Source organism: Papaver somniferum, chromosome 11 (assembly GCF_003573695.1).
Source record: "Papaver somniferum cultivar HN1 chromosome 11, ASM357369v1, whole genome shotgun sequence".
NCBI lineage: Eukaryota > Viridiplantae > Streptophyta > Magnoliopsida > Ranunculales > Papaveraceae > Papaver > Papaver somniferum.
This window is the reverse complement of record NC_039368.1, coordinates 81,152,669-81,167,774: the sequence shown is the minus strand read 5'-3', so window position 1 is coordinate 81,167,774 and position 15,106 is coordinate 81,152,669.

Sequence of the window (15,106 nt, the reverse complement as noted above, 5' to 3'; positions counted from 1 at the left end):
TACATCTATCTCTATATAAAAATCACTATGTAGTGTATCTAAAACTTACGCTTGTTTTATCACTATGTAATTATTAATCAATAGTTTTCTCATTTTGCCCTTATAAAATTTTCAAATTCCTTGAAAACTCATTCCATTTCCACCTCACTGTAATATGATATCACTTCCTAGTTCCCACCCTTTTCGAAGCTTAGGCTAACACGTTTTCTTCCGATAAATGTCTGACATGTGTCATCTAGGTAAGGTGGACTAAACAATGACGAGTGATTTATGCACGTTCAAAAGTTCATTCCCCAGTATGTCGTGAGTTTCTGTTGTGAGGACATAAGTAGGAAATTTGAATTTTGTTTAAAAAGAAGTTGGTCATTTCACCATTTAATAGTGGTTTTTTCCAAATATAGCACCTCATTGGCGCTATTTCATTTCCTCTATTTTATAGAGGTTTAGGCTCTATGTTAATAGAGGTAGCGGCAAAAACAAACATCTAAAAATGTGGGGTCCACATCTACATAGAGGAAGATAGTGTTTTGCCTCTAAATAGAGGAGAAAACAAACATGTTGTTAGTTTCCCACCAACATTACTACTAGTGCTCATTGATCCCAAAAAAGGATGTTAACAAGTTAATTCTGCTTTTGTACAAATTGAATCAAATTACTTGCCACTGACAGTAACCTCACACTTGTCTCAGTTGTGTTCCAAGATAAAATTAATCAAGAAGTCTAACCGAACAAACAAATGTTTATATACAAAAAAAATAAAGGTGAAATAAAATAATATTCCTCTATGCATACGAGAATCAAGTGCTCCTTAGAGGAATTAACTGCATAGAGTCTTACGAGACCCAAGAGATGTAAAGAGCACGACTAAAATTGAATTGCTCGGAGGATCAATTCGGTCTCAACTACATTCCAATCTTAAATCTGATAATAGGCTAGTGTTTATAACGGTTTAATACAGTGGTGTTCAAGTTGTACGAGGTCCGGAGGTTTTTTTACAAGATTGTAGTTTCCTCGCTACAACATTTCTGATATCTTGTGTTATTTATTTTCTGCATTACATCATTTATCTTTATAACTGAAATATTACAAGTAGTACGTTAATCAACCTAGATAATTTTTAACTCAACTGTAAGGAACCTACAAGAGTTGTTCTTGTGAATTTTTGTCATGAAATATAGATTACAAGACTTTCTCTTGTTAGAATTTGGTTTGTGTACATTTCGTGTACATACTAGGTTGACCTTATTGTACAATCAGGTACAAGGATCTCTTATGTTAATTTATACCTATTGATTACACAAGGAATTGTCCATATAGGTTCACATTATAAGATTTAATTTATAGATACGTAATATAGGATCGTTGAACTTCATGATAATCACACTATAATTATATGCAAGAATAGTTTATACGGAATACATGGTAGCGCTAATCCATCGTACGTCCATCATCTTTGGAGAAGCAGTAATACCTCGTGGACATCATGGTTTCTCTCTCTTGACCTTAGGCGTAATAAGTGGTAATTCCTTCAATACCGTATTTATAGGTATTGTGTTTCTTTTATAGGTAGAGAGCGGACCAGGTTTTTGGGTTTTTAGTTATAACATTAGATCTCCACCATCAATCAAAGAAGAGATTGATGTGTGTCGTAATCACAACAAAATAATTAAGATATTTCCCACTAATTAACTGGTAATATAGCGGTGGTAAGAGATCGTTCCTACATAGAGCTGTGTAATTGATAGGTTATCTGAATTAGCAAAACAAAGTAAAATACAATGGGGGATTGGTTGTAAGATAAATAAAAAGAAACAAATAAGAAAAGAAATGGATGATCAAGGAATCCTTTGCCGTTACCAAGCGATAACTGGATTAGAATACTTATCTATCTTTCGTTAGAACCATTCATCACCAACCGTAGAAAAACATCTAGATCAATGTTATCCCCAAAACTTCTTCTATCACTGGATACAGAAGTTCTCGACTACCAGATTTTGTTCAACGAACTACCAAGTAGTAGATCACTCAAGGTGTAATCCAATCGAATGCTTTAATCTTTGTGAATTTAGGTTGATCCCAGTAGTTGAACTCTTAAATCAAGGTCCAGTTGCTGATGTTATCTTCACTCGCAATAGCTCCACAGAATCCCTTTGCAAGGTCTCGCGATGTCTACTTGTGTAGAGAGTCAATCGACGATTACTTATCTCATAACTTCTACTAGCTTTAGAACAATTAATAGACTAATCTAGTAGGCCTCCCAAATGAATCTAAGAATCATTCATAAACCATAAATATATAAAAGACAAACGATTATGATAAAAACTCCGAACAAACTTGTATAATAATAAAGTTTCACGTCTAGAACATTGAATTCATCCTTAATCAACAAAGGTTTAGCAACTCATGATTACACAATTACCCGGTTTCCCCTTAAAGGCGTAAATTCTAGGTTTTTAATGAAGAACAAAGTATAATATGAGATGTGTTTTTTCTCTAATTGTTGTGGAAGTCCTCTTATATAGTTTTCATGAGATCTAGGTATTAGAATCCATCCGGGACCGTGTTTCCTTGATTTGGAAGTCAAAATACATCAAAAGGGACCCCATGGGTCTATCTCAGTCAGCATGGTCAAATACCCCAAAGAAATGCCGAAAGTTGGTGTCGAAAATACACCTTTTCTGCCCGAAATATGGCCAATTTCGGTATTACTTTAGCAATGCCGAAAGTTGTGTTGTAGATCGTTATTTTCCATCTCGACTGTTTTGGCTCTAACTTCTTCGTCCGAACTCGGAATTACTTCATTTTTTCGCCGTTCTCTTCATAATTGAATTCTCTTCAAGGTGATAAGAAATATCGAATTTGGATGAGTTGAACTTGGTTTTCTAGTCCTTCTTATGGTTTTGACCTTCTTTGATCCTTTTCATCGCACTTCTTCCACTTCTTTCGGCTTTAGATACTTGGATCTTTGGAGAACTTCACTTTATAGCTCTTTCGAAGCTTTTTCCATTGACTTTGAACGATTCACCTAAAGAAACAAACAAAATGAAAAACAAGAGTAATACAAGGATAATATGCAAGAAATCTAACTAAAACAAGCATGGAATTAACACTAAAATCATGTGAATTATGCACTTATCAAATTCCCCCACACTTAGCTTTTGCTAGTCCTAGAGAAAACTACCTAAAATACAACAACTCCATGTCGTTGAGGATACAGTTACACTTAGCGCGTATAACAAGCCTTTAAACCCCTAGGTGTCCCTAGCGGACGAGTTATAGTCTCGTGAGGGCTTACGAGAGATATACCAACAAAACCTACTCCAACTTCAAAGTGTTCCAGCGTCCCAATCATCCAAAGAGCTATAAGGACATAAAGTTTCTGCATGCTGGTAATAAGAAGTTAGAAATACCAAAGAACATATTCTCATTCTCAAATATTGAGTGGGAAATAACCACACCATAATGAGAGAACGCGTGTTTGAGAGCGATCAATAAGCATTTCGCCTCGACTTCTGCCTCACTTAAAAGGATTTTATGATAATTGCACTCAATAAGACGGCTTTTTTACGGGTCTCACATGTGTGTAGGTAGGAATGAAGAGAGAATCCTACACACGATGAATGGTGGGAAGGAAACCTTCCGAATTATTTCGGGAGACCCCACAAGATCGTGGGAAATAAAGACTTTTTTTTTCTGATGATCTCTAAGAAAGGAAATCAACCATTATTATTAAAAATAGAGGATGGGAGTACTTACCACCTTCACATCTGATTGCAATGATGATAACACCACTCTCACAACATCTTATAGAAATGAAGTTTTCAGCTCGTCTTCTTCATCTTCTCGGCCTTCGTCTCCGGTCTTCAGCTATTGATTATAAACTCTTGAATTTCGTAGAACTTCGACAATTTGTAACTCTTTTCCTCAAATTCCTTGTTGCTTGAAACTTATTTATATATTTTTTTTCTCCCCTATGGCCTTATTTAACAAATAACAACCTAAATGCAAATCTCTATTTTTTTAATAGATTGCAACTAAAAATGAAAATAAAATATTAACATGACCATGAAAGAAGTACTTTACCACTTGAATCTTCACAACTTATATTGTCTTCGTATTGTAAACTTCAATAACTCTCATCCTTTGATTTTCTTCGTTCTTGTACTTAGTCTTCCACTTTGATATAAAATTCTGCTCCTTATATTATAAGTCTTCAACATGTATATAAAAATCTGCTCATTATATGTTGCTTTACTTGGATATGAAATTTTGCTCTTCCTTGTATTGTTGCTTGTAAACCTCAAACGTCTTCAACTTTCCTTGTAGATTTTGATGTCGCTCCGCTTGTTGATGATGATGGTGTTTCTATGGACCTGTTGTAGGCGAGAGAGAGAGAATGGTGATAACTGTAAATCAAACTACAAGAAGGTGGTTTTCATCTATAGATGTCACCATCATGATTGACAAAATTAGTACTCAAGATATAAAAGAGTAGTGTTTCTATTGGTGGGAGGTTGGGTAGCTCACCATTATACCCGAAATTAACGTACGGTGACACACACTCAAAAGAAAGCTCTTTAGTCATATACAAAAAAAAATCTGGTCTGGTTCCTCAGTTGATATGAAAATAGGTAGTCTCCACTAATGATTGATCATCAACTATAATAATGCATTTCTTCCTGCTCCTAATTAGCATCACCGGCATGATTAAATCCATTATTTAACACTCTAACAAGCAAGAAATCCGAACGTATTTCCCTAACACTTCCAAGTTCAGTTATGTCGGTCAGAATTCTCTATGTAAACATACCTAGAAGTATGCTAGTGACTCTAAAATCTCTACAAGTTGGAGGTTTTTTTATGAAAATTTTTTGAAAAACTCTATATACAAAATATCCAAACACTCCCCCACACTTAAACTCTACATTGTCCTCAATGTAATTAACTCGTCTTAAGTAAAATCAAGGTGGGAAATCCTAATATGATATGAAAAAGAAGAAAACTAAAAACAAAGGGATAGAAAATACAAAACCTATGGGTTGCCTCCCATTCAGCGCTTAGTTTAACGTCCTCAGTCTGACCTTCTTGTTATCGCCCATACACCAACAATCTGAAAATCTGGCAATCCACCCAGAAAAAAATCTACAATTCTAGTAACAACTTCATAAAAACATTAGCACAAGATATAAATATTAAAGCTATCACTTTATTGAAGTTTCCTCCACACTTAGTCCTTTCTACACTCGAAAGTGGATAGAGAACATAGAATTCGGGGACTTCAAAAGGTTCCTCAGCTTGGTGAACCTGCATAATGCTAGAATCAAACACATCAAGTGGTGGGTACTTAGAAGAAAAATAATCCGTTAAAACTTTGGAAGCACATAACTCCAATCCTAAGTGAGGTATTTTCCTAAAATATGGATTAACAACTCTTTGAGAATTTACTTCTATTGGATGGAAAGGATCAATAGATATAGAATTATGCAAAGTATTAGACAAACCTTGTTCGCGATCCTCATCTTTAATTAACATTATTGAATTATTTACCTCAAGTATATCGTGGTCCTCTATCAAACTCTTAATTTCTGCTTCAACCGAAATCTCAACATCATTATATTCTTTTACAAGTTTAATTGGGTCTTCCACGACATCAATCAATTTTGTTTCATTCTCTATCATCATCTCTTTAACAATCTCATCATCGGAATCAGAATCCTCTTCAAAATCGTCATTATCGCAACGACGTTGGAATTCCATTTCTATGACCCTGTCAATTTCATCAAGAGTCTTTTGTGAGGCACCCGCTTCTTCCAATCGGTTGTACTGTGCATAGAGTTTTCTGACGTTAATACGCTTTCCACCATTAATATAGTTTCTAGTTTGTATCTCCTCTTTTGGAAAGAGTGAAGGAAAAGCACGATGAAGAGAAGTATATTCCAAATTCTCTATCTTCACATTACTAGAAAACAATTTATCAGAAGCATAACTATCCTTCCATCCTTTTGATTGTTCACTTACATGCCCGTCATAAGGTTGTTGACATGTATGAGAATATCCGTAAGGTTCTGTGGGATATTGATCATAGCCAAAAGATTGGTTTTGATTATACCCATAGGATGGCTGGTAGTTTTCATAAGAATGAGATTGAAAACCATAATGATTACCACTGTTGTATGTTGATTGGTCTTGTGCTCCGTACATGTTATGTCCATAAGGAAAAATGACGACTCACAAGAACAAAAGAGAAAATCTAAAAACAAAAACAAGCTAAATAAATAACAAATAACAAATCAATTAGAAATTTCTCCTCGGCATCGGTTCCAAAATTTGATGCGTGTCGTAACCATAACAAATTAATTAAGATATTTCCCACTAATTAACTGGTAATATAGCGGTAGTAAGAGATCGTTCCCACAGAGAGCTATGTAATTGATAGGTTATTTGAATTAGCAAAACAAAGTAAAATACAATGGGGGATTGGTTGTAAGATAAATAAAAAGAAACAAATAAGAAAAGAAAGGGATGATCAAGGAATCCTTCGCCGTTACCAAGAGATAACTGGATTAGAATACTTACCTATATTTCGTTAGAACCATTCATCACCAACCGTAGGAAAAAATCTAGATCAGTGTTATCCCTAAAACTCCTTCTATCACTGGATACGGAAGTTCTCGACTACCAGATTCTATTCAACGAACCACCAAGTACTAGATCACTCAAGGTGTAATCCAATCGAATGCTTTAAGCTTTGTGAATTTAGGTTGATCCCAGTAGTTGAAGTCTTAGATCAAGGTCCACTTGCTGATGTTATCTTCACTCTCAATATCTCCACAGAATCCCTCTGCAAGGTCTCGCGATATCTACTTGTGTAGAGAGTCAATCGGCGATTACTTATCTCATAACTTCTACTAGCTTTATAACAATTAATAGACTAATCTAGTAGGCCTCCCAAATCAATCTAAGAATCATTCATAAACCCTAAATATGGAAAAGACAAACGATGATGATAGAAATTCCGAACAAACTTGTATAATAATAAAACTTCACATCTAGAACATTGAATTCATCCTTCATCAACAAAGGTTTAGCAACTCATGATTACACAATTACCCGGTTTCCCCCTAAAGGGGTAAACCCTAGGTTTTTAATGAAGAACAAAGTATAATATGAGATGTGTTTTTTTTCTAATTGTTGTGGAAGTCCTCTTATATAGTTTTCATGAGATCTAGGTATTAGAATCCATCCGGGACCGTGTTTCCTTGATTTGGAAGTCAAAATACGTCAAAAGGGACCCCATGGGTCTATCTCAGTCGGCATGGTCGAATACCCCAAAGAAATGCCGAAAGTAGGTGTCGAAAATACACCTTTTCTGCCCGAAATATGGCTACTTTCGGTATTGCTTTAGCAATGCCGAAAGTTGTGCTATAGATCGTTGTTTTCCGTCTCGACTGTTTTGGTCCTAACTTCTTCGTCCGAACTAAGAATGACCTCATTCTTTCTCAGTTCTCTTCATAATTGAATTATATTCAAAATGGTAATAAGAAATACCGAATTTGGATGAGTTGAACTTGGTCTTCTAGTCCTTCTTATAGTTTCGACCTTCTTTGCTCCTTTTCGTCGCACTTCTTCCATTTCTGTCGGCTTTAGATACTTGGATCTTTGGAGAACTTCACTTTATAGCTCTTTTGCAGACTTTTCCATTGACTTTGAATGATTCACCTAAAGAAACAAATAAAATGGAAAACAAGAGTAATACAAGGATAATATGCAAGAAATCTAACTAAAACAAGCATGGAATTAACACTAAAATCATGTATATTATGCACTTATCCGAGATATTAGGAAATAATCCCAGAAATGGTAATCGACATAATTTAGCAATATCCTATAATTAACCAAAGTTATTATATGGCCCAATGGAATATTACTATGTATAGAAATATTTATACATTCTCCCACTGGTCATGTGATAATCTATTTGAGGGTTAATCGTAGGAAAAAGCATAAGCGCGCGTAATTGTTAAATAAAATCTAATGGTTTAAAGATAATACCTTAACCAAGCAAATCACTTATGTGAGTCATGGAGGTGGCACATTTTCATAATATCAACATGTTCCTTTCCATGTACCACAACACAAACAACTTACTTAAATCATGCCTTAAATAGGGATATATCATAATGGTCCACTGATGTCTTTTAGAAAGAGAATTTATGTTAACATTCATCCATTCACATAAATGCATACTAAATCTGGATGCAGAAATAAATTCAGAAGTACATTATTAAGAGCTCAATCAATGTTCAAAAATAAGCACATAAATTAGCTGAATTCAATAATCAATTACCCCACAAATCTAAGATTTTAATATTTTTTTAAGAGATCTTAAAAGTTAGTTGTTCATTAAGTGCAACTTCGAACATAATTGTGCTTAAGCGATAAATGAACAACTATTGTTTCTGAATTTCGTAATTCGCGTATGGATACTCAAGGTTCATGTGTTTTGTACTTTTGTTCCTTTTGTATTCATATTGTGCTTTATTGCTGTGAAGTTAAGACGAGGAATTTCAGCAGTATAGAGACAAAATTAAATCTCTATGACTCTCAGTCATAAATATTCAAACTCAATTGTGGAACTAATGTTAAGGGATTTTTTCTTTATAAAATCCGATTATCCAACAAAATTGAAGTCTGAAAACCCAGTCAACTCTAATTGGGTTGAGTAACTAATTGTAAGACATAAATCAAGATAAGTATATCAAAATTCTTGATAGCTTTCACATAATTTGTTCTTCGATTCCATTGGTATATGCTAACATATCAACAACTCATTATATGTTCCGTTTCAGAGACGTATTAAAGATGAAATTTATATCTTCATTCCAATATGAAACAAAGTTTCTGTGTATATTATTATCTCAAAAGTTCTTCGAATATTCGATATATATTCTATATGAGAGCTCTCGTAATCCACATGATATGTGACTATCACATGGTAAGATTCATTGATATCCCTTATTTCGAAAAATTTAAAGATAGCTAGGCATAAACTCAAGATCACTACTCGTAGGTAGTAATTCTGATACAATGAGTATGAACTTCTCCCACTGATCTTAAGGTATACGCACGTGGATCTACAATAACTTCACTCAAAACCAAATAACATTAGTGGTCTTGTTGAATTTTAGATATGCAATATTCAGGAAGCTTGCTTAATTTCATACTTTGATTTCTTAAGTTTGCAGACTACGTGTTTTTGTCTTTATAATGCAAGGCCTTCTTACTAACACACGTAAGTTTTCTTTATAATTTATCATTAATAAATGTTATCTTCACATGTTAATGCAACTGTTAGGTACTGAGCTACAAATAACACAGTGATAATTCTGAATAAGTTTTTCTTTGATACAAGAGAAAAAATTATTTATAATCAATGCATCATTTCAGAGTGAAATCTTTGGCTAAAAGTCTAGCTTTATATCGTTTATCATTGCCATTACAGTCGTGCTAGGCATGAAAGACCCACTTACAAACAACTGATTTATGTCTTTCGAGCAATTAAATAATATCCCAGACTTGATCTTGAACCATTGATTTTAGCTCTCATAGCATCAATCCATTAATCAAAATTATTACTTATCATCCCATATCAAAATCAAATTCTTATAAGAAAATTAATGAAACAACATGAACAACCCACTTTCAATCTCTTTAAGACCTTCTTAATGATGATTCATGTGGTTATCAATAATTTCTTTATTAGTAGCAGTTTTATTATGGAATATATGATCAATAATTTGTGGTCTTTCATTATCTAACAGTTCGACAATGAGAAGATTCACAATATTTGTAGAAGTCTTAGATAAAGCGATAATTATCCTTACTTATTGAACAGATATATCCATGTACTCCCACATATTAATGCCATCATTAATGAGTTTACATTTTTGGTTCCAGTAAATCTCATCACACTATGGATAAAACATTAAAATATACCCTTTGGATTATTTAGGAAAAATAATGAACCATTAATATTTTTCAAATCCAAGTCTATTATTTGGGAATGTAAACCCTCGCCTCCAACTGATCAACCGTAACTTAAAGGTGGTTTAAACTACGTTTCCAAACTTTTTACAGTCCAAAATGTGTCTTGGAAACTGCTACTCGGAAATCTATTTAAATTACACAGTTGTATGAATAATATACACTCACAAATATATGACCTTTATGCATGACTCATCATGCCTCTAACCATTTTCATAATATTATAATTTAGCCTTTTGACATATACCATTACGCCAAAGATAAAATGGCCTTGTGTATTGAGCAAAAATTTCAAACTTTTGGAGATACTACGCAAAAGATTCAGCATATTATTTTGTTTTGTCATACCTTTCACAATATCCACCACCTTTATCAGACTTTATGATTTTCACTTTCTCTATACGTAGTTGCCTCTAAATTTCAATAATGAATGTTCAAGAAAACGTTTAAAGATTGAGATTCATAATGTAACTGATAGATATACACAGTGACGTGAAAAATCATCAGGTGATAAAACAATCTATCCACCAAAATTGGACCATAAAAAATCTACAACATAATCATAATCAATAATTAATAAGAACAAAAGCTGAAATTTATAATAAAGATAAATTACAATTAAGCTAGCAATAGTTTTATACATTCTATAAGATTCTCCTGTAAGTAAAACCTTAGCAAGGAACAATGCGAAACATGAAAAAAAAACATTTCTAGATATTTTACTTTCTCATACACACAACATTATGTTTGTTTAATATGACAACTAGAATCACCTGTAGGCGAATCTTGTCCTGAAATGTATTAACAAACTCATATAATTCTAAATATGTTCGACTTAATACATCAGAATTGTAGTCACCTGTGGGTGGATATTATTTCACATGTGTATGAAACATTTAGGTAACCTTATGTTTATTTAAACGTTTGAACCAAAACTACGTGTGAGCATCGTTGTTCTCATCATCAAACTAAAAGGACTCAAAATGTACAACACTTACAAGATAAAAGTTTTGTATCACTGTGATTCCCAAACATCGTTGCTCTCATCTCTGCTCGTTTTATATTTTTTTAGAACGGTTAACCATTGCCCGTTTTCGGAGTCTTCCCGTTGGGATTCCCAAACACCAGGAAAGGTTAGCAGGAAGTGGGGCTTTAGCAACGATATTTTTCTTTGGGAAGAACTTTGGCATCTCCATAAGAGAAATTCCTATGGGAATGAACAAACCCATTCGTTTGTTGAGCCATGTGGATGGCCAAACTAGGTTTTCCACTATGGTAAAGCACTGAGCGTTAGATCAATAGGCGTGCGATCCAGGTAAAAACGCTAGCGTCCGTAGATCGAACGCTGGCGTTGGAAGGAAAAACGCTTGCGTCAGAAGAACCAACGCGACGTCTTAAGATATAACACCGACGTTTTTTCTTCTAACGCCAACGGGTAGTTTTTTAAAAATCGAATTTCACTTTTTACCTTTATAAATTACCCCATCTTCAAACAATTCACTTACACCAAAATTCACTTGAATTTTCTCTTCTAAAATGGCTGAAAAGGAGATCACACTTTTTTGCGATGCAAAACTTGAAGCTGTTGTTTCTAAGATATGTGGGAGTTTTAAAAAGATTGAAAATTGTAAAAGGGAAGTGCAAGTTTTAGAAGTTTCTCCAAGAAAATGTTCCGCTAAAAGGCAAAGAAGAGCTCCAGTTTTGAAAGTTAACAACAAAAAATTCAAAAACAAAGGTGAAACTGTTAAAGAGCGCGTTGAATGGAAAATACGTCAAATGAAGATAAACAAGAGGCCAAAACTTGTACTTGATTTTTCTTGAAGTTTTTATTATTGTCTAAGTTTATATCTTGTAAAAGAATTGACAGTAATATCAATGAATGAAAATGTTTATATTTTAAAATAGATTTCCACTTCAGATTAAGTGAAATTTAAACTTGCAAATAACATCAAACTACATTTTAATAAACCAAAACAAAAACATCAAACTACATCAAATCCAGCGACTTTCTCTCTGTAAAGTTCATAGCATTCAAAATGCCTAAACTCACTCCCGCTTTCTTCGATAAACTTGGTCTAAGCGATGGTTTCCAGTTCTTCGTTGGATAATCCAGAATTGCTACGATGAACCATCCAAAATACTTCCATATAATGTTTGACTTCATTAGTGATGAATGAAATTCTTAGTTATAGGCTCTTACCTTTCTTATAGCTTGGTTCAGCGATGCTACAAAATGTCCCAATACTCTTTTCCATAAATTGTCATTGTTAATTGGTCTCACCATACGATGTAACCAATATCGAACAAGAGAAACATCTTCTTCCATTGTAAATTCTGGCAGCGGCATTAGAGTGTAGTAACGATGTGCTTGAGATGGACCATCTTTTAGAATTTTGAAACGTGCTTCGTAACGAAAAGGTTTACCGTGAGCTTCCTCCCTATTATCAAGAGCTGTTTAGATCACTTCATCTTAAGTTACACCGCTGAACTTTTCTCGATCAATTTCCATTATCAGAACAACAATGAAAAAGCGGGGGTATAACAACCACACCCAATAATTCGTTTGGAAATATGTATGGACTAAATCTAATATACTTTCAAGAGAATCAACTAGACAGTCAGACTCGATCTTAAGAAAAGTATATCAAAGATTTATATCTCAATTTCTCAATTCAATCCGCAATCAAACAAATAGAAATTTGCGAGCCCTATTGAATATAAGAAATAACTTGGACGGTATCAAAAACCAATATCCAAGTATCAATCAATTTAATCAACAACCCAAAGGTCGGATTCACAATTGATTGAACTTACGTACAACCTGTGATATTTCAATTATATATAAAAAATATAATGCGGAAAAGAAATAACACAGACACCAGAAAATTTTTTAACGAGGAAACGACAAATGCAGAAAAACTCCGGGACCTAGTCCAGAATAAACACACACTGATTATAAACTGTTACACCAATTTCCCATTACCTATTCGGACTAGATGTAATACTTACTTCAGCACTTGTAGAACTCCTAACAGAATACCGATTCTCTTTATAAATTCTTCATGCAAATCTTCTGGCAGAACTCAAGGTTCTCTTTAGAAGATACTCCAACACGATTTATACGATTTGATATTTTGTTTGCACAAAACACCGGTTTGATTTCCCTTTAGATGTGAATCAAGTTTTTTGGAAATCTTGTGTTTATTTTGATAAAAAAAGTTGCTAGGTAAAAGTAACATCAAAACAAACTTGTAGATTAGGGATTATTATACTCTTCAAAAATAGGAAGAGAAACCTAATAACTCTACAACAAGAATAAGTAGAATAAATCTAGAGATATCTTGTTTAAAACTTCTCAAGGATTTTTACGAGATGCCTCAATAGAAGTTTTTCTTTCTAGTCTCCGATTTCGACTAACAAGTGTTGGTATACGATCAGAAACCGAAATCTATCAAAACCTAGGGTTTATGATCAACAACTCTTGAATGGTTTTATATCAGAAGAGAAAACCTTAGAATAGACAAGATATGAAAAACCTAGATTAATTAATCCAACTTGGCTTTGTGATCCCCAATACAAAGACTTTTATCTCACTCTTGTTCACGAAGAACAGAAGACATGAAAACAACCTGCAAAGCTTACGCCAATTTTCCAAAGGGGATGAAAACCGTGTAAACTCACGAACCCTTTGTTTATAATGAAAAGTTAGCTTGAAAACTAAAATAGGGTTTAAGATATTTTCCTTTTTCAAGACTCTCCTAATTATGGGAGTCTTTCCTAAGTTACAAATATTATGCATAAATAATTAAATAAATAATTAATTAGCAAATATTTATTTATGTGAATAAATCACATTTTAACTTAGGCAGGAATTAAAAGTTATCACAAACACTTTAATATGGTAATAAAATATGTTTGGATTAATAGCCATCTTTCCTAGACAAGGAAACATCACCAACTTGACTAAAAATAGCTTTTAGTCACGTAATTGGGCCCAAGTCCGTGAACTATTACAAACAACCCATGGATTGTTTCCTACTAACGAACTTTAATAAATCACTCATAACTTCATCGTTATAACTCTGAATTGAGTGATTCTTGGATCGTTGGATTCGTAAGCTCATTCACTATAACATGAGATTCTTTATAAGGATAAAGGTTATTGTCTCCAAGGTCATGAATCAAATAACCTCAAGCATATATACATAAATGTACATTTACCGTCATTGGAATTGTTCCATAGAGTGAGCATTTATCTTGATAGATTAGAAAGGTAGAATTGAACAAGAATACAAATGAAATCAATCACATACCTTTGTTGATGAAGTACTTGTTGATGTCTTCTTGTAGTCTTCAACCTTCAATCTTCATCCGTTAAGGATAGCTTCGATTCAACTTCTTAGAGCTAATCTAGTCCGAAACTATCTTTAGTATACTAAATCAAGAATGCATTTTGGAAACTAAAATTGACAACTAACTTGACATACCAACGCTAGTGGGTTCAAACGAGCATTGCTCTAACAAAAAAATGCTGCACAGCAAGCCTAAAAGATTGAAAACGAGCACGCAATCGACGAGCATCTCGGTTTACTGGATTTCCCGTAAGTGAGACGAACATTGAAAAAACGTCCTCCCAGAAAGAACTGTCATGAGAAATAACAACACCAGTGATTACCCTATGAAAGAAATATGTTTTGCATAGAGTTATATCCTCTTCTTGAGTAAACTTGGGACCACGATTTCTAACAGACATTTCTGGAAAGGGGGAGAGATTTAGGAAAAAAGAAGAAGATGTGATTTTGGAGATGAGAGGAATGAAATTTATAGGTCTAGAAAGAAAATTTTTCCGTTCGAAATTGAAATTTAGCCGCTGGCGTTTGTAGTAAAACCTCCCGCGACTTTCCTTTGAGTGCCCTTTGAATTACCAACGCCCATTTTTTATTATAAATACATCACTAGGTTTTATTCTAAACCAAACCAACCGATTTCTTTGTCATCATCCACCATGTTATTTAAAGGCAAAGCGAAGCAAATATTATGTGTCGAAGCAAAAGAGGTTTTT